This window comes from Eptatretus burgeri, chromosome 15, assembly GCF_056783735.1.
Source record: "Eptatretus burgeri isolate ZD-2024b chromosome 15, Ebu_testis_v1, whole genome shotgun sequence".
In the NCBI taxonomy this organism is placed as follows: Eukaryota; Metazoa; Chordata; class Myxini; order Myxiniformes; family Myxinidae; genus Eptatretus; species Eptatretus burgeri.
This window is the reverse complement of record NC_140975.1, coordinates 24,616,718-24,638,661: the sequence shown is the minus strand read 5'-3', so window position 1 is coordinate 24,638,661 and position 21,944 is coordinate 24,616,718. Positions and strand designations below refer to the sequence as shown.

Below are 21,944 nucleotides of genomic sequence, written 5' to 3'. Positions count from 1 at the left end.
AGCAAACTCAACAGATTTTCATTCCTGGATATGTCCTCAGTGACAGAAAAAAAAAGTCCTAAGGGATCCTCCGGGGGGGGGGGGAAGTCCTGAAATCATGGAAATCCAATATGGCCGCCACCCAGCTTCGGGGAAAATGAGAAAATTGTAAAGATTGATATTTTAAAATGTAAATATATATTTTTCTGCATTCTAATTGTTTCTAGTTATGGTCAGTATATAGATGTACAAGAATGATTATAAAAAAGTGAAATGCATTGAGGGTAAAATAAAAAATTATAGCTTTTTTGTCCAAAAATGTCAATTTTTTGTCCCAAAAATTTTTTTTTTAACCTGATACTGATTTTGGCTTCTGGACAAAAAAAAAAGAAACGTTGAAGACACAAGATGAAATCAAGTCTATGGAATACAATATAATTACGTAAATCATTGAAACATGACAAAATTCACAATTCCACTCGGAGTAATCACATCTGCCTGACGAAGGTTTCGAAATGAAAATGAAAATTCACATCAAACTCAGAAACTACATCCATTATAAACTTACTATACATGTTGAGAAAAATCAAGCGTATTAAAGTTAGAACTCGACAATGTCGTCATCATCCTCATCATTGTCACATGGAATGTTTGTGCAGCCAGAGCCCCTGCAGTTTCCACAAGCTGGAGTGCACTCAATATTGTGCTTCTTGCATGCGCATCTCATGGTGCTGCATTCAGCCTGGCAGTTGCACCTAATGACACGTAACATCTTTTCAGGAGCTGGAGCTATTGATGTCTGAAGTGGCACAAAACCCTCGTCACACTTCTGCCAACCCCAGTCTGTCGGAAGAAGTTCATCTGCACATCCCTTCCATTCTTGGACTTGCAGATACACGCGCAGGCTGTGATACTTTGCTGCTTCTGATGTTGGTGGTAACGTCTGTGGTTGCACGTGAGAGGAGCTCCAAGCCACCTTGTCCCAGTAGCGCTGATACCGGAGGGTGTCAGTTGACTTTCCATTGTAGATTATCACCAATGTTTTTTCTCCTGCATCTGCCACATCACATACGGAAGCTGCATATGTATCAAAAACCTTGGCCTGCTCACGGAATGTGTTGTTTGCTTTGAACCTTTTGAGGGAAGCTCCCTTTCCAATCCCATGAAGACGAGATGTCGTGTCGCACCCAAGAACTGCATGTAGAAACAGTATGTGCTTGCATACGTCTGTACCAATCATTTTGTTTGTAGCCTTGATGTTCCAGATGCGAGGCTTCTTCGTGTTCTTCTTTGGCTCGGGACAAAAGAAGAGGTCATGGGATTCTAAGCTTGCATGGTAGCATAGGAGAACGAGGAGGTCTGTGTCATCACCAACTAACACAGTGTTGGTGACAGTAGCAGACTGCACGACCTTCAGTACAATCAGGAGATCAGCATCCCCTGAGGCATGGTGTGTCACACAGTTCTTCTTCTGAAGCTCTTCACTCATAATAAAAATGAATCGCTGTTTATTCTGCCTATTGGCAAGAAACGGTTCCTTCTTCATTGTGAGACGCATGTCAGCTGTAAATGTCACAGTAGTGCCAGCATTCCCTTGAGACCGTCTCTGGTGTGTCATGTCCTTTGTGTTGGTACTCTCATCACCATCAAACACGACTGTGGCATCTCCGTACTTCTTTGTTACATAATCAGTGTACTGGTGGCATATGTCTCTGTATGTAGATCCACGAGACCATGGAATGCGTTGAACAAGTGCACTGCCATCCAAAACGTACTGTTGCCCATCATTGGGGATATCGGCTGGGACATCGGATCCAAGAAGATCCCAGAAGGCATCGGCAAAGACTGGTTTGTGTGCTTCTCGGAGCTGAAGAGAGGAATCAGAGGGCTGGTGGATAGCTGCACAGTTCACATTTGAAGGCCGACTACAGTTCTTCTGCTGTCTGTGCAAGAGTGATCAGTCTCTGGAAGAGGAGTTGTGGGTCAACCTGGACTTGCTCTCCATCAATCTTGACAGATGACTTCATGCCGAGGGTGACAACTTGGTCTTTCCTCTTAAATGTGTACTCGGCAGGTGTTTTCCCATCCATAGCTTTCAATATTTCGGCTCCTACAGCATGTGCTGTATCGACGTTGACGGTGGGGTGTGCATGAACTCCAGTGGCAATGTTCCTCAGACGTGGATCACTACTGAACGGATTCCGTTCCTGTAAATACTGAAGAGCTGATAGTGTGTCCTTCCAGTCACGAGATTGTCTTGCCTTGGCCATGTCCTTCTTCTGCTCTCCAGTGTTGTAGTTCACACCTGTGGGCTCCTGCGTTGCCTGGTTTATTTCTGCACAGGCAGGCATTGATAGCCATACCAGCTGTTGTTGCTCTGTCATTCCTCGCCCTCGTGTGAGCCCCTGCTGGTCTTCAAACTTCTCATCAGAACTTGTTCGATGATCAGGTCAGATGAAAGACCTGCCCACAGGAGATCACTTCGTCGGACCACATGGAACCCCTCATCAAAACGTTGTTGGACATTGGGATGTTGAGTTTTGAGGTTGGACGTCTGCTGCAGATATACCCTCGCAGATTTGGCATACAGGTTGTGGCCCGAGGCTGCCAGGCAAGGCAGCATTTCCTGGATGGCCTGTAGATGTAGTGCCCAGTTCCCAGTGCGCTCTGCCCGGATGTATTTGCGTAGAATGTCGAGCATGTCCATATACTGAACCCAGAGCGCTGAAGTTCTAGAAGATATTTTTGCAGACTCGGCATGCTTCTGAAGGTGGTCTTTGATTCGTTTCAAGATGTCAGACTTGCATACTTCTTCCACAGACAGTGTCTCAGCCATCAGCTTCTCATAGAGGGTACAAGCTTCGTTAAAGTCTGAATTATTGCTTAGATCTGTATGCTGGTCATGTAGCGGCCTTGCAGCTGCTTCGGCTAAGTCTGGATCTTCATTCCCATTGCCGTCTGATGTTTCAGGTGGGCATGGTAGAGGCGCATTGAGCACATTTGTCAACAGCAAGGCATTGAGGGCTGCATCAACAATTAGGTGTGCGCGAACTGCGCGGGCAATGGCCTTGCCACTAAACATATGAATCACTGCATTGGGGGCATATATCAACTCCATCAGTTCTTGTAGCCCGGATGACACCATCAGGTGTCCAATACATCCGAGGAAACTCATCTCTGCGTGGAAGCCACCCAAGCGTAGGACAATCCCTTTCAGATCACTTCCCATAGGCTCCAAGTTGATGATCATGAGGGCCTTCCACCAGAGGGGCTGATCAAAGGTGATTACTGGAGTGACACAGTGGCGTCGTGCATGTTCACTGACAAAAATCAGGGTCGAGTATATGCATGTGGTGTCAATATTGCATGTGCGAACAAATTAATATTGTGTGTTAATTCTTTCACCAGAGGATAGTACTAATGTCCCTGTATCTGGAAATATATTGTTGTGGTCACCAAATTCGCAAACCACCATTCAGGTCCCTTAGGTGAGGTATCTCGGTAAGTGCATGTGTAGTTAGGCCCAAACCCGTTGTCTAGTGGGAATACATGTCATTTATGCGTGCTGCGACTCTTCAGGATAGCCGTTTTTCTTTTGCTATCTTTATTTTGGACCAACCGCCATGATTACAACCACAACCACCGCTTCACCACAACTGCCACGACCTTCACGTCACACCTCGCAACCGTAGCATCGCCACCGTTCTTGCCCCGCTGTGGGTGCCGGTGTTGGACTCATGCAGAGCGCGCGTCGAACAGCGTGTACAAAATCACGGATTTTGTGCTTCAAAAACGGATCAGAAACGACACACGCCCACTTTTTGCCGTCCAATCGGTGAGCGAGGGGCGAATTGGCCCCGCCTCCAGGACGATCGATATATGCAAATTTGTGGATCAAAAAGCCTTCACGCCCACTTTTTCTCGGGCCAATGGGGAGCGAGGTGAAAGGTCAAAGGGAGGGGGTCAAAGGCGAAGCTACGGGGGGGATAAAAGGACGGTGTTCGTCAGTCAGAGCCGTGTGGAAGTCTGGAGCCCGAAGCCTGCAGTAGCTGGAGAAGCTGAAGAGAATCGAACGAGGAGAGCCCAAAGAAGAGTCCAGGGTGGAGAGTCCAGAGGCGGAGAGGCGGCAGCGGCGAAGGCAGACGAGGGGGTGCTCGCGTCGGTGCCAGGAGCTGCACGCCCGAGGGAGGCCGGCAGCGCGTCCTGGCCGAGGTGGAGACGCACACCAGGGGTAATAAAGATCCTCTATACCCCGAGCATCAGCAACCCCCTCCTGTTTCCCCCCCGCGCTGAGATAGTGCGACCAAGGGGGCCCCCTTTCCCACCCCCTGCCAGACACTGTCCGCGAGGCCCGCGGAGTGAGGCGCCATCGCCGCTCCGCGTCTCATCATCAGACGGGTAGGCGCGACCCGGTCTCGGCCTCAGGCCCGCCTCATTCTTGAGGGTATTTCTTTTCCTTGGTTTTGGGTATGTGTTGTCGGTGCCGTCTGTGAAGTAGAATTGTATAAGTGTTGCCGTGTGCTCGGTAGTCGGTATTAGCTCTGCATTGTGTTTCGCTTTTATATTTGCTTTTTGTGTAAATGGAATTGTGTTTTCTTTTTTTTTGTGTGCATTTGGTGGAATTGTATTTGTGTGCTTCCCGTGTGCCGCGAATAAATGTGCTTTATTGTTGAACTGTTCTCCCGCTTCGCTTCGTCTTTTCCTCCATTGAATCCCCATCTCGCTTCACGTAAAGGGTTGGTAGTGGGCTGAATACGCCCGATAATTAATCGAACCGTCGAGGTCGACGATAACACCGCTCGGTTATTCTGATAGTACGGAACGGGTCGCTTAAGTGGCCCGTGTCCAAAGTCGACCTGCGGCGAGGTGCGATCGCCCGGTCTACCCTCCGCGTGGGTACTTAGGTAGGTCGGGTCGGCGAGCAACCCTATCCCACGCGGGGGCTGATTGGCTCGATCGCGGTGAGACCGAAAGGTCCACCCGTGACTGGTTCCCGGCGTTAGTCCGAGAGGGTCACGACTGGATTGTCCGTCCGGTGGGCGACGTGCCGCGATTCGAGTTACGTGGCCGTCAGCACGCCGGCGGGCGCGAAATCCGCAACACTGGTGTCAGGAGTGGGATACAAATTCATCGCCCTCCTCGCGGCACTGGTATCGGAGAACAGGAAAACGGGCTCTCCTGTCTCCAATTAAATTCACGGGAATCGGTCCAGGGGTGAGAGAAGCGACCCCCGATTCCCTCCAAATTACGAGCGAGCTAAATTAACCCTTCACGAGAAGCAAGATGGCGTCTCAAGGCGAGCGGGAGCCGGGGGTATTAGAAATGTATATGTGTAATAATGTAGAGTCCATGGTCCAGGATGGAATCCCCGAGCAGGAGATGTTGATTGTGCAGGAACACGGACTCGCCCAACTGAACCCAGAACCTGAAATGGGTGCGGCAGCGGCCGCAGTGTATGACACCTCCCCCCCCCTCTCCACCAAAACCCTTCCCCAACCCTTGCCGAAACGGCTCAGCTGAGTGCATCCAACATGGCCCAGCTATGCGCCATGCTGGCGGCAATGAACAAACAAATGAATGAAGTGAAAACGACGATGGATGCGAATACACAAAAGATGGATGCGAATACACAACAAATGAACAAAAAGATGGATACAAATACAAATGAAGTGAAAACGACGATGGATGCGAATACACAGCACATGAAGGAAGAAATGAAAAAGCTACGGGGTGAGACGCAGAACATGGGCCGATGCCTGCAGGCGGGCATGAAGGCCGTGACCAGGGAGCTGGGAATGGCGACTCCACGTGTGGGAGCAAACGAGCTGGAAGGGGGTGCAACGGCTGACAGGCCCGCGGTGGAGGCGGGTGAAAAAATAATTCGGGGGGCGTGTTGGACGAGGGTCGTGACAGAGGAATCGACGGTGACCAAGAGGGAAAAATTAAATGGGGAGACCAAAACGTGTGAGACGAGACACGAGGTGACGACAAAGGAAATAATAATAGTTGAGACAAGGGAGGTAAAGGGTGAAGAGTTGGCAGTGATGGTAGCCGGGAAGGGAACGATAGAGGAGAGACTGCACGGTGAGGACGGGGTAAGTGACGCACACACACACACGGAGGTAGTGGAGGATAATGGGGGTGAGCTCGCGGAGCGTGCAGGGACCCGGTGCGAGCAGCTGGATGGCCTCCTCCAGGAACGAGGGGAGGGAGTATGCCCCCTTGAGGCGAGTCACGACCAGGTGAGTTCGGTCGTGCTTTGCGAGGTTGAGGGGACGAGTGCTGTGGACGGGTGCACGGAGAGCTTGGGGGGTATAGAGGCCCCGGAGACCCTTGTGGGGACACGAATCCCCAGTGTGGTTGTCCCTGTGTGTGTGGTGCAAGGTGTGAGTGCGGCACCGTGTGTGGAAGCGACCCCGTGTGTGAGTGGTGTGGTGGCGATGGTGCCAGAGTGCGTGCTTCCCAGCACGCCGGGTGTGGATGGGGCACCGTGTGTGAGTGAGGCCGTGTGTGTGAGTGAAACGGCCAGTATGAGTGAGGCACCACGTGTGAGTGGTGTGGTGGCGATGGTGCCAGAGTGCGTGCTTCCCAGCACGCCGTGTGTGGATGAGGAACCGTGTGTGAGTGAGGCACGGAGTATGGATGAGACACCGCGGTTGAGTGCCCCCGCGTGTGTGGATGAGGCACGGAGTGCGAGTGAGGCACCGCGGGTGAGTGCCCCCGCACGCGTGAGTGAACGGCCGTGTGCAAGGTCGCTGTGTGCAAGGGAGACCGTGTGTGTGAGAGAGCGGTATGTGAGGGAGATGTCGGTTGGCATGCGGGAGCACGCAGCCGCGTCTCCCGGTGTGAATGTGATGGAGTGGACTGTGTGCGTCGTGACACGCAGGTATGCGTGTGTGGAATGGAGGCGACGACGGCGACATGTAAAGAAAGAAAGCCGAGTAGCGGCTGTAGTTGTTTCGGGGACCGTGCCGGGTTCGCCCAGCAGTGAGCACGAGGTCCGTGCTGTGCAACGCACGAGGCCCCCACGTGCTCGCTTGCGAGAGTGAAACCCCGGTCCGGAAACGCACGCGGTGGATTTGCCGATCCCGCGGACGGACAAAGTTTAGGCAGGTAAATGGATTTGGACCGGACGGGTTCTCCACGCGATCGTGTGTGTTAAGCTCCAACGGGCAAAGCACATGTGTTCGCGTGGGGAACCCCTCGAGACGTGGGGCTTGTGTTTTTTTTATGCGCACGGTGACGTCATGGCTGCACGTGGGGTTGGAATCCGGCAGGAGGGGTATCTCTGCCGGATGGTACCGTCCAAGGAGGGACGAGGAACACGTGCAGCTGCATGACGTCACGGGCAGGTGCAAAGTGCGCGAGCTCTGAGTTGCCGCGCAGGTGCTGCGCATGAAAAAAAAAAAAGCAAGCCTCACTTTCGGGTGCAAAGGATTCCTGGGCAAGGGGTGAAAGACCCCCTTACCTGGGCACAGGATGAAAACTAGTTAGGGGGAAGGGTTAGCTTAGTTAGACCGACTTCATGGGGCAGGGGTAAGTCCTCATGGAGTCCGTGGAATGGATTAGTTAGAGGGATTGTAGCCAGATTTAGGATGGGAAAATGGGAAATGAATTTTGATGATTTGGAGACAGTGACAGACTTGTGAATGTGTAGTGGGGACGTAGCTTAGCTACGTAGTGTTAAAAGGAACGTGCTGTAGTATAAGGGACGACGTGGGAGCACGAGTTAGTTAGGGGAGGTAGTTAGAAGGATGGCAGAGTTCAGTGGTGTGTGTGTTGAAGAGTTGGTGAGTTGTGAGGTGAGTACTTGTTGAGTGAGTGAGGCCAGCGGGTCTGTGTGAGTGGAGCGAATGGGGAATGCATGGTGCGATGAGTGATTGGGGGGAGGAGTGACTCCCGCCCAAGGGACCCCGGGGTCAGAGTAAAGTGAGTTAGCTGGGTTAGTCAAATTGAAAAATGGAGGTCGTTTTGTTGTTGGTGGGAATGTAGGCTCGAGACCCATTTGGAGGGGTGCAGGAGCCCTGTTGACGGGTTGGGAGCGTGGCTGCGAAAGGTGAGTATCGCTGAGTGGGTACCCCGGGCACCAGGCTCGTCGGCCGCGGTAGGCCATGGGCCCATGGGGGGCCGGGATAGAGTAGTGGGCACGGGTGCGCCTGCTTGGTGCGGGGGCCCGGGGCGCCATTAGCCGCGTGGGCAGTGCTGTGGGCACGGGTGACCCTCGGAAAGGGGCCCGGGAGGCCGGCCTGCCACGTGTGCGTTTCAGGGGAGGTGCCATGGGGGGCACTCCCCGGTGTTAGGGAGCTGGTAGGCTCGGAGGCAGTGTAGTGCCCGGGGGTGCCATAGCGGGAGATTCGGCAGAGGGTCGTGCCTGCCAAAGGGAGCCACGTGTCCCAGCCAGGAGACCGTGTGAGGGCACGGAGAGAAAATTGGGGGGCGAGGCCCGAAATTGTGAGGACACCAACACAGGCGACGGGAATCTGGGTTGTTAGAACCAATAGTTTAAGCGAGAGGCGCTTGTTGAAAGCCCCGGGGTAGTTTCACAGTTAAATGGTTAGGGTAGATTAGGAGATGTACCCCTCCGCACCATCCATCCCCACGCTCTCGTTGTGGGCCGCTGGACCCACTTTGGTTATAGATCGCCGAACTCTGGGGAGGCCATTCTGAGGCTTCGTTGGGCCTCGACACAGGACGTTAGATCTCCCTTGTTCCCCTCCGGGAAGGGAACGTAGGGGTTGGGAGTAGGCTAGGTGACAGGATAGGTTAGCCGAACAAAGACGATAAAGGGGGTTAGGGGACGATTTATAGTGGGGGAGTAAAAATAAAAACAACAAAAAAAATAAGTTGGGGCTAAATTGGTTTTTCACAAATTAAGGGAGTGGGTATGTACAGTGACAGGCAAAGGCGATAGGTTGGGAGGGAGACAGGTAGGTAGGTCCGAGCCCGCCCTCCAAGTGGCCAGCACCACCGCACTCCCTCCACCAACCTCCACTGAACGGCAAGAGCTGGCCAACTTCATCGGCTGGCCGTGTTTTGCTTCGAGGCGGAGGCCGGCCAACTTCATCGGCAGCTGTTGTTTTGCTGCAAGGCCTGTGCCATCGGCTGGCCGTGTTTGCTTCAAGGCCTGTGCCGGCCAGTTCATCTGCCCGCTATGTTTGCCTGCAGCGGCCTTCTTCTGCGGGCTGTGTTTGCCTGCTCACCTTTGCCATGCCATGCCCACTGCCCAGGTTCACCAGCCCCGTTCAATTTTTGCTTTGCCCCCCCTGTTCATTTCCATGTGCGCCAGGATCAAGGCAACAGTTTGCAAGCTGCGAGAACTGCCCTGTTGGCAGCTACAACACGGGCCTGCAGTGGCGGCCCGTGCACCGTGTTTGCGTCCATCCATTCATGCATCCATTCGTTGTGCTCATTGCGTGTGCCGCTTGAGCTGGCACGGAGACTACGTTTGTGCAGCCCATGCACCGTTGTGGTTCACTGCGTTCAGTTCAAAAGGGAAGGCCTTGGACTGCGTGTGAGCAGCCAGCCACGTTCCCTGTCACCTGCATTGTTTGAGCCAGAGACTGCATGTGAGCAGCCTGGCTCCCTGCTAACTGTTTTCTTTTGCAGAGTTCAGTGATCCTGGGCCATGGTTTAGTGTAAAATTTGTAAGTTAAGGTTAAGATGTACTGTAAATATGAGTGCGCCCCCGGCATGTCTGTCTAGCGCCGGCAATTTTATTTAAGTCGTCCGTGTGAGTGAGTTTGTTTAGATAGTTACGCAGCCCTCAGGTTATTTATTTTGGGGACACGAATACCATGAATGTCGCACTCAGGGATCCGTAGGTAAAATGTACTAGGGGAAAACTACACATGATGGCACACGAAAATTTGACGACTCGGGACGAGTCTGTAAAAAGGGGAGGGGGTAGTGTTGTGGTCACCAAATTCGCAAACCACCATTCAGGTCCCTTAGGTGAGGTATCTCGGTAAGTGCATGTGTAGTTAGGCCCAAACCCATTGTCTAGTGGGAATACATGTCATTTATGCGTGCTGCGACTCTTCAGGATAGCCGTTTTTCTTTTGCTATCTTTATTTTGGACCAACCGCCATGATTACAACCACAACCACCGCTTCACCACAACTGCCACGACCTTCACGTCACACCTCGCAACCGTAGCATCGCCACCGTTCTTGCCCCGCTGTGGGTGCCGGTGTTGGACTCATGCAGAGCGCGCGTCGAACAGCGTGTACAAAATCACGGATTTTGTGCTTCAAAAACGGATCAGAAACGACACACGCCCACTTTTTGCCGTCCAATCGGTGAGCGAGGGGCGAATTGGCCCCGCCTCCAGGACGATCGATATATGCAAATTTGTGGATCAAAAAGCCTTCACGCCCACTTTTTCTCGGGCCAATGGGGAGCGAGGTGAAAGGTCAAAGGGAGGGGGTCAAAGGCGAAGCTACGGGGGGATAAAAGGACGGTGTTCGTCAGTCAGAGCCGTGTGGAAGTCTGGAGCCCGAAGCCTGCAGTAGCTGGAGAAGCTGAAGAGAGTCGAACGAGGAGAGCCCAAAGAAGAGTCCAGGGTGGAGAGTCCAGAGGCGGAGAGGCGGCAGCGGCGAAGGCAGACGAGGGGGTGCTCGCGTCGGTGCCAGGAGCTGCACGCCCGAGGGAGGCCGGCAGCGCGTCCTGGCCGAGGTGGAGACGCACACCAGGGGTAATAAAGATCCTCTATACCCCGAGCATCAGCAACCCCCTCCTGTTTCCCCCCGCGCTGAGATAGTGCGACCAAGGGGGCCCCCTTTCCCACCCCCTGCCAGACACTGTCCGCGAGGCCCGCGGAGTGAGGCGCCATCGCCGCTCCGCGTCTCATCATCAGACGGGTAGGCGCGACCCGGTCTCGGCCTCAGGCCCGCCTCATTCTTGAGGGTATTTCTTTTCCTTGGTTTTGGGTATGTGTTGTCGGCGCCGTCTGTGAAGTAGAATTGTATAAGTGTTGCCGTGTGCTCGGTAGTCGGTATTAGCTCTGCATTGTGTTTCGCTTTTATATTTGCTTTTTGTGTAAATGGAATTGTGTTTTCTTTTTTTTGTGTGCATTTGGTGGAATTGTATTTGTGTGCTTCCCGTGTGCCGCGAATAAATGTGCTTTATTGTTGAACTGTTCTCCCGCTTCGCTTCGTCTTTTCCTCCATTGAATCCCCATCTCGCTTCACGTAAAGGTATTGGTAGTGGGCTGAATACGCCCGATAATTAATCGAACCGTCGAGGTCGACGATAACACCGCTCGGTTATTCTGATAGTACGGAACGGGTCGCTTAAGTGGCCCGTGTCCAAAGTCGACCTGCGGCGAGGTGCGATCGCCCGGTCTACCCTCCGCGTGGGTACTTAGGTAGGTCGAATTCGGCGAGCAACCCTATCCCACGCGGGGGCTGATTGGCTCGATCGCGGTGAGACCGAAAGGTCCACCCGTGACTGGTTCCTGGCGTTAGTCCGAGAGGGTCACGACTGGATTGTCCGTCCGGTGGGCGACGTGCCGCGATTCGAGTTACGTGGCCGTCAGCACGCCGGCGGGCGCGAAATCCGCAACAATATAGTATGCATACCTGGGGATACATATTGTTACGAATTCTCGCCCGTGTGAACCACCGCGTCTAACCAATAGCGGTCGCTTCGCCCACCGAACGGACAATTCAGTCGCGACTTTCCGGAACAACGCCGAAAACCAGTTACGGGTGTGCTCCAAGCGCACACCATGGCCTAGTCAATATTCTACCCGTGCGCGACAGGGTCAATCGCCGAATTGTCGATATACCTAATTATTCGCGCGGGCAGACTACCGAGAGACCGTACCTCAGCGAGGTCTGCTCGGACACGAACTGCTGAAGAGGTTCGTTCCGTTCTGGGATAACCGAGCGGAGTATTATCGCGAGACCTCGCTGGACCCGATTATTTTATTGGCTATCAAAAAGCCCGCTACCATTCTGAAATGCAATATGATGTTTCAACGGGGAAAATGACACGACGAACAGGTTCGCATTCAAATAAGCACATTTATTATTTTACACGTATACAAACAATCGTGCAATGAATTGGTGAAACACGCATGCAGTTGATTTGTGATGAATGCGGGACGAGACAAAAGACGCGAGCAAGGCGAAGCGCTACAACCATCTATAATTAATCATGTACAGTCACTTAACAGTTTCTCTACTAAACGGGACACGGCGCCACAACTTCCACACAAATAAAAGCAAGGAAAAGACCCCCTTAAAGACAAGGGGGTCAGACTGGACCCCTTAGGGTCTGTATGTCCAAGGAGCTTGGTTGACCAAAGGAACTCCAAGAGGCCACCGCAGGTTACCTCCACCCTCGTGGTGACTTGCTTGGGCATCCCTCTTGGACCCTCTCCAGCTCCTCACCGACTGCGGGGACCCCAGACTCCACGCTCCAGCGCGGCTGCCCACAACTCCACACTCTCACACGAGGCCAGACCTCCACCGACTGATTCTCCACTCGCTTCTCCCCGACGACCCACTACTCGGTTCTCCTCGACGACACACTCACTTCTCCCTCCGCTGCGTTCAGCGTGCGCTTTTATCTCCTCTGCCCTCACCCCTCCCCCTCGCCCCCTCCCTTCCAGCATGCGCGCGAAGCTTCCAGAAGCAGGGCGTTTTCCTCGCCGAATCGGAGCCTTTCTTTTGCCTTTGCCATAGCTTTCGTTTTTTCCGCACGTGTTTGTCGTTGGGGGGAGGGGTGAGGCCGTCGTCCGTTCTCCCCCGATGAATGCCAGGCTTCTCGCAACCGTGCTGAGGTGGAAATGCGGTGGTGGTGTGGTTGGCGTTATGGTGGCGGTCTTGATGGTGGTGTGGATGGCGTTCGTGGTGGTCGGTAGGGTGGTGTGGCTGGCGTTTGTGGTGGTAGTGAGGGTGGTGTGGTTGGGCGGTGGTGGTTAAGGTGGTTGTTGTGAAGGTGGCTGTTCGTTGTCTGTGGGGATGTTGGCGGTTGATGAGAAGGTGGTTGTGGTGATCATGGTTGGTAGCGCTTTGTGGTGGTAGTAAAGGCGGTTGGTCCAAAATAACGATAGTAAAAGAAAAACGGCTAACTCAAAGATCACTGCCCGTGTGACACGAATAATTCCCATGAAACAACGGTGGGGAAATCTAATTGAACACGGACATATCGGCATAACTGAACTAAGGACCTTTATGGTGCTCTGTGAATTTCCACAGCCGTAACACTTTGTTCTTATATGAACAAACTTTCTCAAGTCAAAATATTTTTAGGGAAAAAAGATTGACATTTTTGGACAAAAAAGCTATAATTTTTTATTTTACCCTCAATGCATTTCACTTTTTTATAATTATTCTTGTATATCAATATACTGACCATAATGAGAAACAATTAGAATGCAGAAAAACATATATTTACATTTTAAAATATCAATCTTTACAATTTTCTCATTTTCCCCGAAGCCGGGTGGCGGCCATATTGAATTTCCATGATTTCAGGACTTACCCCTCCCCCCCCCCCCCCGGAGGATCCCTTAGGACCTTTTTTCTGTCACTGAGGACATATCCAGGAATCAAAATCTGTTGAGTTTGCTTTTGTTGCAATTTGTGGGAGGTCATCCGACATTTTGCCTGTACTAAGGACAGGGAAATTCCTGAGAGATATTCCTGAATTGTGTTCACGTAAACTTTAAAGTTAGTTATGTATGAAATGTACACGTCCACTTTCATACAATCAACATCACCTCTGAGTTTATGTACATTTTAAAAACGAACAATGTGTTGAAAACTGAACAAGGTACGTTTTCATAACAACGAAATCATCATGATTAATATTTAAAGTCTTTTATTTAAAAAAAACTCCTTTATTCAGGGTTTTGTTTGTACAGTATGCTGTTGAGATGTCCAGTGGTGTGGTGTTACGAAGCAGTTAGCTCGCACTTGCCAAGCCAGCTGTTCCTTATCAATTGTTTTGAATGGAGTGCTTGCTTGAGTGCTTAAGCCACTTGCCGAGCGCCCGACAGTCGATAGCGGTGCAGTTCATCTCCCAATCCGGATATACAGTCGGCAGATACATATTGTTGCGGATTCGCGCCCGCCGGCGTGCTGACGGCCACGTAACTCGAATCGCAGCACGTCACCCACCGGACGGACAATCCAGTCGTGACCCTCTCGGACTAACGCCGGGAACCAGTCACGGGTGGACCTTTCGGTCTCACCGCGATCGAGCCAATCAGCCCCCGCGTGGGATAGGGTTGCTCGCCGAATTCGACCTACCTAAGTACCCACGCGGAGGGTAGACCGGGCGATCGCACCTCGCCGCAGGTCGACTTCGGACACGGGCCACTTAAGCGACCCGTTCCGTACTATCAGAATAACCGAGCGGTGTTATCGTCGACCTCGACGGTTCGATTAATTATCGGGCGTATTCAGCCCACTACCAACCCTTTACGTGAAGCAAGATGAGGATTCAAAGAAAGAAATGACGAAGCGAAGCGGGAAACAGTTCAACAATAAAGCACATTTATTCACGGCACACGGGAAGCACACAAATTCAATTCCACCAAAAGCACACAAAAAAAAAAGAAAACACAATTCAATTTACACAAAAAGCAAATGTAAAAGCGAAGACACAATGCAGAGCTAATACCGACTACCAAGCACACGGCAACACTTATACAATTCTACCTCACAGACGGCGCCGACAACACATACCCAAAACCAAGGAAAAGAAATACCCTCAAGAATGAGGCGGGCCTGAGGCCGAGACCGGGTCGCGCCTACCCGTCTGGTGATGAGACGCGGAGCGGCGATGGCGCCTCACTCCGCGGGCCTCGCGGACAGTGCCTGGCAGGGGGTGGGAAAGGGGGCCCCCTTGGTCGCACTATCTCAGCGCCGGGGGAAACAGGAGGGGGTTGCTGATGCTCGGGGTATAGAGGGTCTTTATTATCCCTGGTGTGCGTCTCCACCTCGGCCAGGTCGCGCTGCCGGCCTTCCTCGGGCGTGCAGCTCCTGGCACCGACGCGAGCACCCCCTCGTCTGCCTTCGCCGCTGCCGCCTCTCCGCCTCTGGACTCTCCACCCTGGACTCTTCTTTGGGCTCTCCTCGTTCGACTCTCTTCAGCTTCTCCAGCTACTGCAGGCTTCGGGCTCCAGACTTCCACACTCTTCTCACTGACGAACACCGTCCTTTTATCCCCCCGTAGCTTCGCCTTTGACCCCCTCCCTTTGACCTTTCACCTCGCTCCCCATTGGCCCGAGAAAAAGTGGGCGTGAAGGCTTTTTGATCCACAAATTTGCATATATCGATCGTTCTGGAGGCGGGGCCAAATCGCCCCTCGCTCACCGATTGGACGGCAAAAAGTGGGCGTGTGTCGTTTTTGATCCGTTTTTGAAGCACAAAATCCGTGATTTTGTACACGCTGTTCAACGTGCGCCCTGCACGAGTCCAACACCGGTACCCACAGCGGGGCAAGGACGGTGGCGATGCTACGGTTGCGAGGTGTGACGTGAAGGTCGTGGCGGTTGTGGTGAAGCGGTGGTTGTGGTTGTTGGTTGATGTTGTGGTTGTGGTGGTAATCATGGCGGTTGGTCCAAAATAAAGATAGTAAAAGAAAAACGGCTATCCTGAAGAGTCGCAGCACGTATAAATGACATGTATTCCCACTAGACAACGGGTTTGGGCCTAACTACACATGCACTTACCGAGATACCTCACCTAAGGGACCTGAATGGTGGTTTGCGAATTTGGTAACCACAACAATATACAACGCACACGGACGTGGTACATATGGGTAGATTAGGATCTTTACGGAATCTCCGCGGGTATGTGGACATGCCATGCCTGTTACGGGTGCCATGGTGGCAAAGTTTCATCCCATATCTTATGGAGGTTCTATCAGGTTTTCCTTTGTCCTCAAGTCTATTTCTAAAGAAATTGGTCATCAGGTTTGATTCACAAAGGTTAAATGTTTCTGCTTGCGATTTTCAAAGCAAAGATATTTGATAACGCCCTATTTCCAAGCTGTTTGCCGTATTAACATATTTTCTAAATGACAGAGCCAAATATTTTTCCACCCATCACACGCAACTGTTTATAAAGAATAATGTTTGTGATCATAACCGTGAAATATCTTTTTGAATGTCATGTTGTTTTCCAGTGAAAGGTATTCAAGGTTTCTGGGTTGTATACAGAACGTACTGCAGTCGGTAATCACACTGATTCCAACCTGCTGATTCCCCAAAAATTGCTGATATTGTGTGTGTGTGTTGTTCGTAAAGTATAACATTTTCTCTCTGCGAACTTCTCTCTCTTTCTCTGTCTGTCTCTGTCTGTCTGTCTGTCTCTGTCTGTCTCTGTGTGTCTCTCTGTGTGTCTCTCTGTGTTGGGTCACCGAAATAGGTGACCCTTATTGTCAGTAATTCTGTCTGTTTGTTTGGATGTTTGTTCATTTGTCATCAGCATAATTGGTAGTAAACGTGGGCGGATTTTGACCAAACTCGGGTGGTAGGTACATCTTATGACCTCGTGATTTGGGAATTGTGATGGTTGCTAGGGACGCTTTGGTTCCCAAGCAACAACCGAAAAACCTTCAAAATTGGTACTGTTCACGCGAAATCAATTCCGAAAGCCATTATCCCACGTAGGGTTATGAAATTTGGCACGAATGATCTACAAGTGATGCTCTATCAAATATATTCCGGTTTTTGTGATATATGGAATACTTTACTCGCAGTGCCCCCTACAATTAGGGTATGCGCGAAAATTGAAGGCCCCCGAGCGACCAGGTGAGTGCATCGATACCAATGAAACGTTGCAGGTTCATGGTATTCAATGAGTACTACAACTTTGCCTCAGGACATATTGACCGATTTCACTTAGGTCAGGGGTCAAAGGTCAATTTGTGCAAAAATCGATAATATGCGAGAGCTGGAGGTGCCTTCGTGCCAAATCGCGCCTCCTTGGGTTATGGTCGGATGGTCATGAAAATTCACACTAATCGTCTGGAATACATTGTGCACAAACGATCAAGCCAGATTTTCGATTTAGATCTTTGTTCACTCACAGCACCCCCTCGAACTTTGGGGATTTCCGATTTCAAACCGCATTTTTGGTACTTTTCATTCAAATTGATACCGAGTAGTTATCAGTATATGGAACTGGATGAGATTTGATATGCATAATCTTAAGGTGATTCCCTACCCGCAATATGACATCCATTTGGCTCTATATCTTATAGTTTCCATGCTCGGCGACCCATCGCCGCCTTCCGGCTTGTCTCTCTCTTTGTCTGTCTGTCTGTCTGTCTTTCTCTCTTGATGTGGCCAGGCGGTGATTATGTGTGTACAGTGATTTATTCCTGGGTGGTATTTGTCTCTGGACATGTCCAGGCAGTGTTTATGTCTGGACGGGAGTTCGTCTCCGGACGTGTCCGGGCGATCTTTATATCCGGATGGGAGTTTTTCTCTGGACGTGTCTGGGCGGTGTTTGTCTCCGGGCTGTATTTATAGTATGACTATAAAAAATGGATTTCAGATATTATTTTGTTTCCATCTTAATGTTATTCTATGCAAAATCGTTTTGATGAGACAGCATGTTAAGTAATTAACGCTCCACCGCAGGTCTGCCTTCCCTTCCCCCATCTCTCTATCTCTATCTCTATCTCTATCTCTATCTCTATCTCTATCTCTATCTCTATCTCTATCTCTATCTCTATCTCTATCTCTATCTCTATCTCTATCTCTCTCTCTCTCTCTCTCTCTCTCTCTCTCTCTCTCTCTCTCTCTCTCTCTCTCTCTCTCTCTCTCTCTCTCTCTCTCTCTCTCTCTCTCTCTCTCTCTCTCTCTCTCTTTTTCCATCCACATCTACATTCTCCCCCCATTTTAGTATTCCCATCAGCGAAGCGACGGGTGGTATTTGCGAGTATATAATAAAAGTAGAAGTGTCTGTCTGTCTGTCTGTCCCCAAACTACACCTTCAGTTTTGGGGCTAGCCCTGCCAAACTTTCTGTGGAACATTTTGGGGTCCCAGCGGATGTCGTAAGGTGGGTGGGAGGTTTCATAACTTTCTCAATGCAATTATGATTTTGAGTTTCCATCCATATGAAACTGTTCTCTCTCCACATGTAAACACATTCACACGTTCGGCATTCGCAGTTTCACCATCTACCGCATGTGCAAACTTTCATTGGTTTGGTAAAATGTCAGTAGAATTGTGATTTTGACTTTCCACCCAAACGACGCCGATATTTCTCGCAAAGATGGAAAAAGATGAGGAATCCAGTCTATCAAGAAGTTTCGTAGTGAATCAAATTGTCCGCGTGTGGACACATTAGGGGGTTCGGCATTCGCTATTTCCGCATTATCCGTGTATAGACTTTTCCATCAACATCACACCACGTTCGCTTGAGACTTTTTGCTATTTTTCTGTAATAACCCATTTCCTTCATCATGGCACACAAGAGCCAATCCCCCCTCCCCAGCCAACACCATCACAATCGTCATTATTATAAACTTCATAATCATCATTCAAGGTACATCGATTTTACACAGAACTACTCTCACAGTTTTGGGGCCAGCCCCACCACATTTTGGGGTCCCTGCATGTGTCCTAAAGTCGGTTGGAGTTTTCATAAACTTCAAAAAACATTTTTTTTATTTGAAATGTTGGCTCCCACCTGTCTGTGTGTGTGTGTTTATATATATATATATATATATATATATATATATATATATATATATATATATATATTCGTACTCGCATACGTACAGGTATCTTCCCTGAAACCAGCACATGGTAATGATGGTAAACACAACATCGCAGTAGTGCACGCCAAGGGAAAGTGTAAACGACATGTTACGTGCTGTTATTACTTTGTGCCAGATTCATGACTCTTATAAAGAAATAGCGGGAGCTTGCTGCTTTTTATTAAAGCATACCATGCTTTAATCGCAACCTGGATTATGTTTGCCACATTGCAGCATTATTCAAAGCAAAGAGTGGGTTTGATCGCAGGGAGCCAGAAGAGTGGGGGCATGTTACCTGGTGTGTTTTATTGAACCCATTGATTTTGCTCCTATTTTCCAGCATGTCAAAAGCGTTCACGTCAATGCCCTCAAAGGCTGCTTACAAGACGAGATCACCCATGCAGCACCCACCCCCCTCCCAACCGCAGTCAGTCCCACGAGTCATGGCCCGAGCTCATGCTATGCATCCACTCAGCACGAGCACCAACATTGGTGCAGGTGATGAAAAATGCTCAATGCCTTGCAATTTACAGAAAAAAAAGGATGACCAATGTGTCGTAATCACAGCAGTGGGATGGATTGCCATATGAGATGTTGTGCTGCTGGAATTGCACCAATTGGGATTTCAATCATTATCTCTATTGGGAGTGGGTATTAAGCTCGGTCGATATGTTATTTCTCACATCACCAATGGTAAGGCATAACAAGATGTACCTCATCTATTGAGAAGGCAGAGGTCAGTTCAAGGAGACACTCTATTAAGGATGCCGTGTTGTTTCATCCCATCTTCCTCAATTCAGCTCGTCTTTTCCAACGTGTTCTAACGTCGGAAACTGCCAAGAATCCAGCACGCACAGGGACTGCGCTCCCCAAACTGCTGTTCACAGTTGCTCCAGTAGGATGTGCTGCATCGCAGGGGATGATGTTATGCCTGTCATCTCATCTGCAAACATTCCATACAATGGTGAGGTTTTCAGCTAGTACAAATGCCATATACGAGGTGTGTTCAAAAAGTATCCAACCTTAATTTTTTGTGCGTAAACAAGTGAAGCTAGGGAGGCGTGGTTTGGTGCACGTATGTAGGCGATCCTAATCCGTATGCGTGAATATTTTCCTGCCCGCAGCAGCTGTCAGTCGCCGACAGACCGTCGATGAGTGAGGAAGTGTAAGTGAGCGCCGTCGGATTTTCGTTTTTGTCAAAATTGCGGAAAAACTTGAACAACGCTACTGCATCAAATTTTGTGTAAAGCTTGGCGATTCCCAAGTGGAAACGATCCGCAAGATTCAACATGCCTTCGGGAATGAAGCAATGGGCACCACACAGATAAAAGAGTGGTACAACCGCTTCAAAGATGGTCGCACATCAGTGGAAAGTGAAGCACGTTCTGGTAGGCCCTCAACATCCTGAAATGAGATCGTCATTGACCAAGTGAGGACCCTGCTGATGCAGGATCGTCGAATCACGATCAGAGAACTTGCAGACGAGGCGGGCGTCAGCATTGGATCCGTTCATTCCATTGTGACTGCGGATTTGGGCTTAAGGAGAATCTCAGCGAAGTTCGTGCCAAAGCTGCTAACGATCGAGCAGAAGCAACTCCGTTTGGAGATCGCACAGGACATGCTGGAGACTGTGAACAGCGATCCCAACTTCCTCAACACAGTGATCACCGGCGATGACACCTGGGTTCATGGGTACGACCCAGAAACCAAGTTCCAGTCATCACAATGGAAGCATCCAACATCCCCGAGGCCAAAAAAAAAGCAAGGAAGGTCCACAGCAATGTCAAAGTCATGCTGACCGTCTTCTTTGACTCCAGTGGCGTGGTTCATCACGAGTACACACCACACGGCACAACCATCACCAAAGAGTACTACCAAGAGGTACCGCGTCGCCTTCGTGACGCTGTGCGACGCAAACGGCCGGACCTGTGGGCAGCGGTCAATTGGCAGCTCCATCACGATAACGCACCCGCCCATTCTTCACATTTGATACAGAGTTTCCTGGCCAAACACAACACACCTGTGCTTCGTCAGGCTCCCTACTCAACCGACATGGCTCCGTGTGACTTCTGGCTTTTCCCCAAGCTGAAAATGCCCCTGAAAGGGACCAGATTTCAGTCCAGAGAAGACATCATGCGGAATGCGACGGACCAGCTGTGCGCCATCCCAAAAGAGGCGTTCCAGCGCTGCTTCTGACAGTGGCAGAACCATTGGGAGAAGTGTGTGGCAGCCCAAGGGGACGACTTTGAAGGAGATTAGTGCAAGTTTGTTGTATCTGGATATGAGTATTTTTTATGAACAAAGGTCAGATACTTTTTGAACACACCTCGTATACACCACGTCCTTACAACAGCAGCAGCAAACAATTCACTACAATTTCCCTATTTTTTCAAGTGTATTGTTTAGTTTATTTTTTTTTTTCAATATTTCATACAGAAATCACTAATATTGTTGTTATTATTATTTTTAATCTCTTCCTCATTTCTGAGCGAATAATTTTTTCTTTCAGAGACAATTCATTCATTGGATCATTCATGTCTCTGTTCTATCCATTATTTTTACATCTTGATCCGCATTTCGAACGTTTCACTTCCATACATCAATATCGGTCTGATACAGGCTTTATAAACGCGAACCTTACAGATAATAGGCTTGGTGTTGACTTAACGGTTAAGGTGGTTGGTTAAGATCCTAGGGTCTTGAGTTTAAGCCCCTGTCATGTTGAAATTAACACCAGGTGGGTAGACACAGCCTGCTGTCCTTCCGAGGTTAGCAAAATGAGTACTAGTGTGCTAGTAACAAGGGCACTGCATCAGTGGCACAGCTGTGCTTCCAGAAAATGATGCAGCCAAGTAGCCACACATTCCATAAGAATAAATTACAGACAAGTACAGGTACCAAGTACACCGCCCCAATGCCAAAATAAATAAATAAATAAACAATACATTCCTCCCATCTCCCCCCTCCTTCCACCCCACCTTCTCTCTCTCTGGACTCCCACCTCCACCCTTACCCACCCACCCTCCTACCCCTTCTCTTCCCACCTCCACCCTTCCCCTCCCACTCTCCGACCCCTTCTCCTCCCACCTCCACCCTTCCCCTCCCATCTCCCCCTCCACCTCCCATCTCCCCCTTCCACCTCCCATCTCCACCCTCCATGCTCTCCCTTCTCCCACCCCACCTTCCTCTCTCTCTGGACTCCCCCTCCACCCTTCCCCTCCCATCTCCACCCTCC

General features: G+C 50.3%; 1 long non-coding RNA gene across 1 annotated transcript in view; it reads right to left on the bottom strand.

Annotated features, from left to right (window-relative positions):
* LOC147011758 (uncharacterized) overlaps positions 1 to 20,016 on the bottom strand; it is a 127,890-nt gene extending 107,874 nt beyond the window's left edge. The window contains exon 1 of the long non-coding RNA XR_015052027.1: positions 19,424 to 20,016. This is a non-coding gene — a long non-coding RNA (uncharacterized LOC147011758). The remainder of the gene's footprint in view (positions 1 to 19,423) is intronic.
* Between the last annotated feature and the right edge of the window lie 1,928 nt (positions 20,017 to 21,944).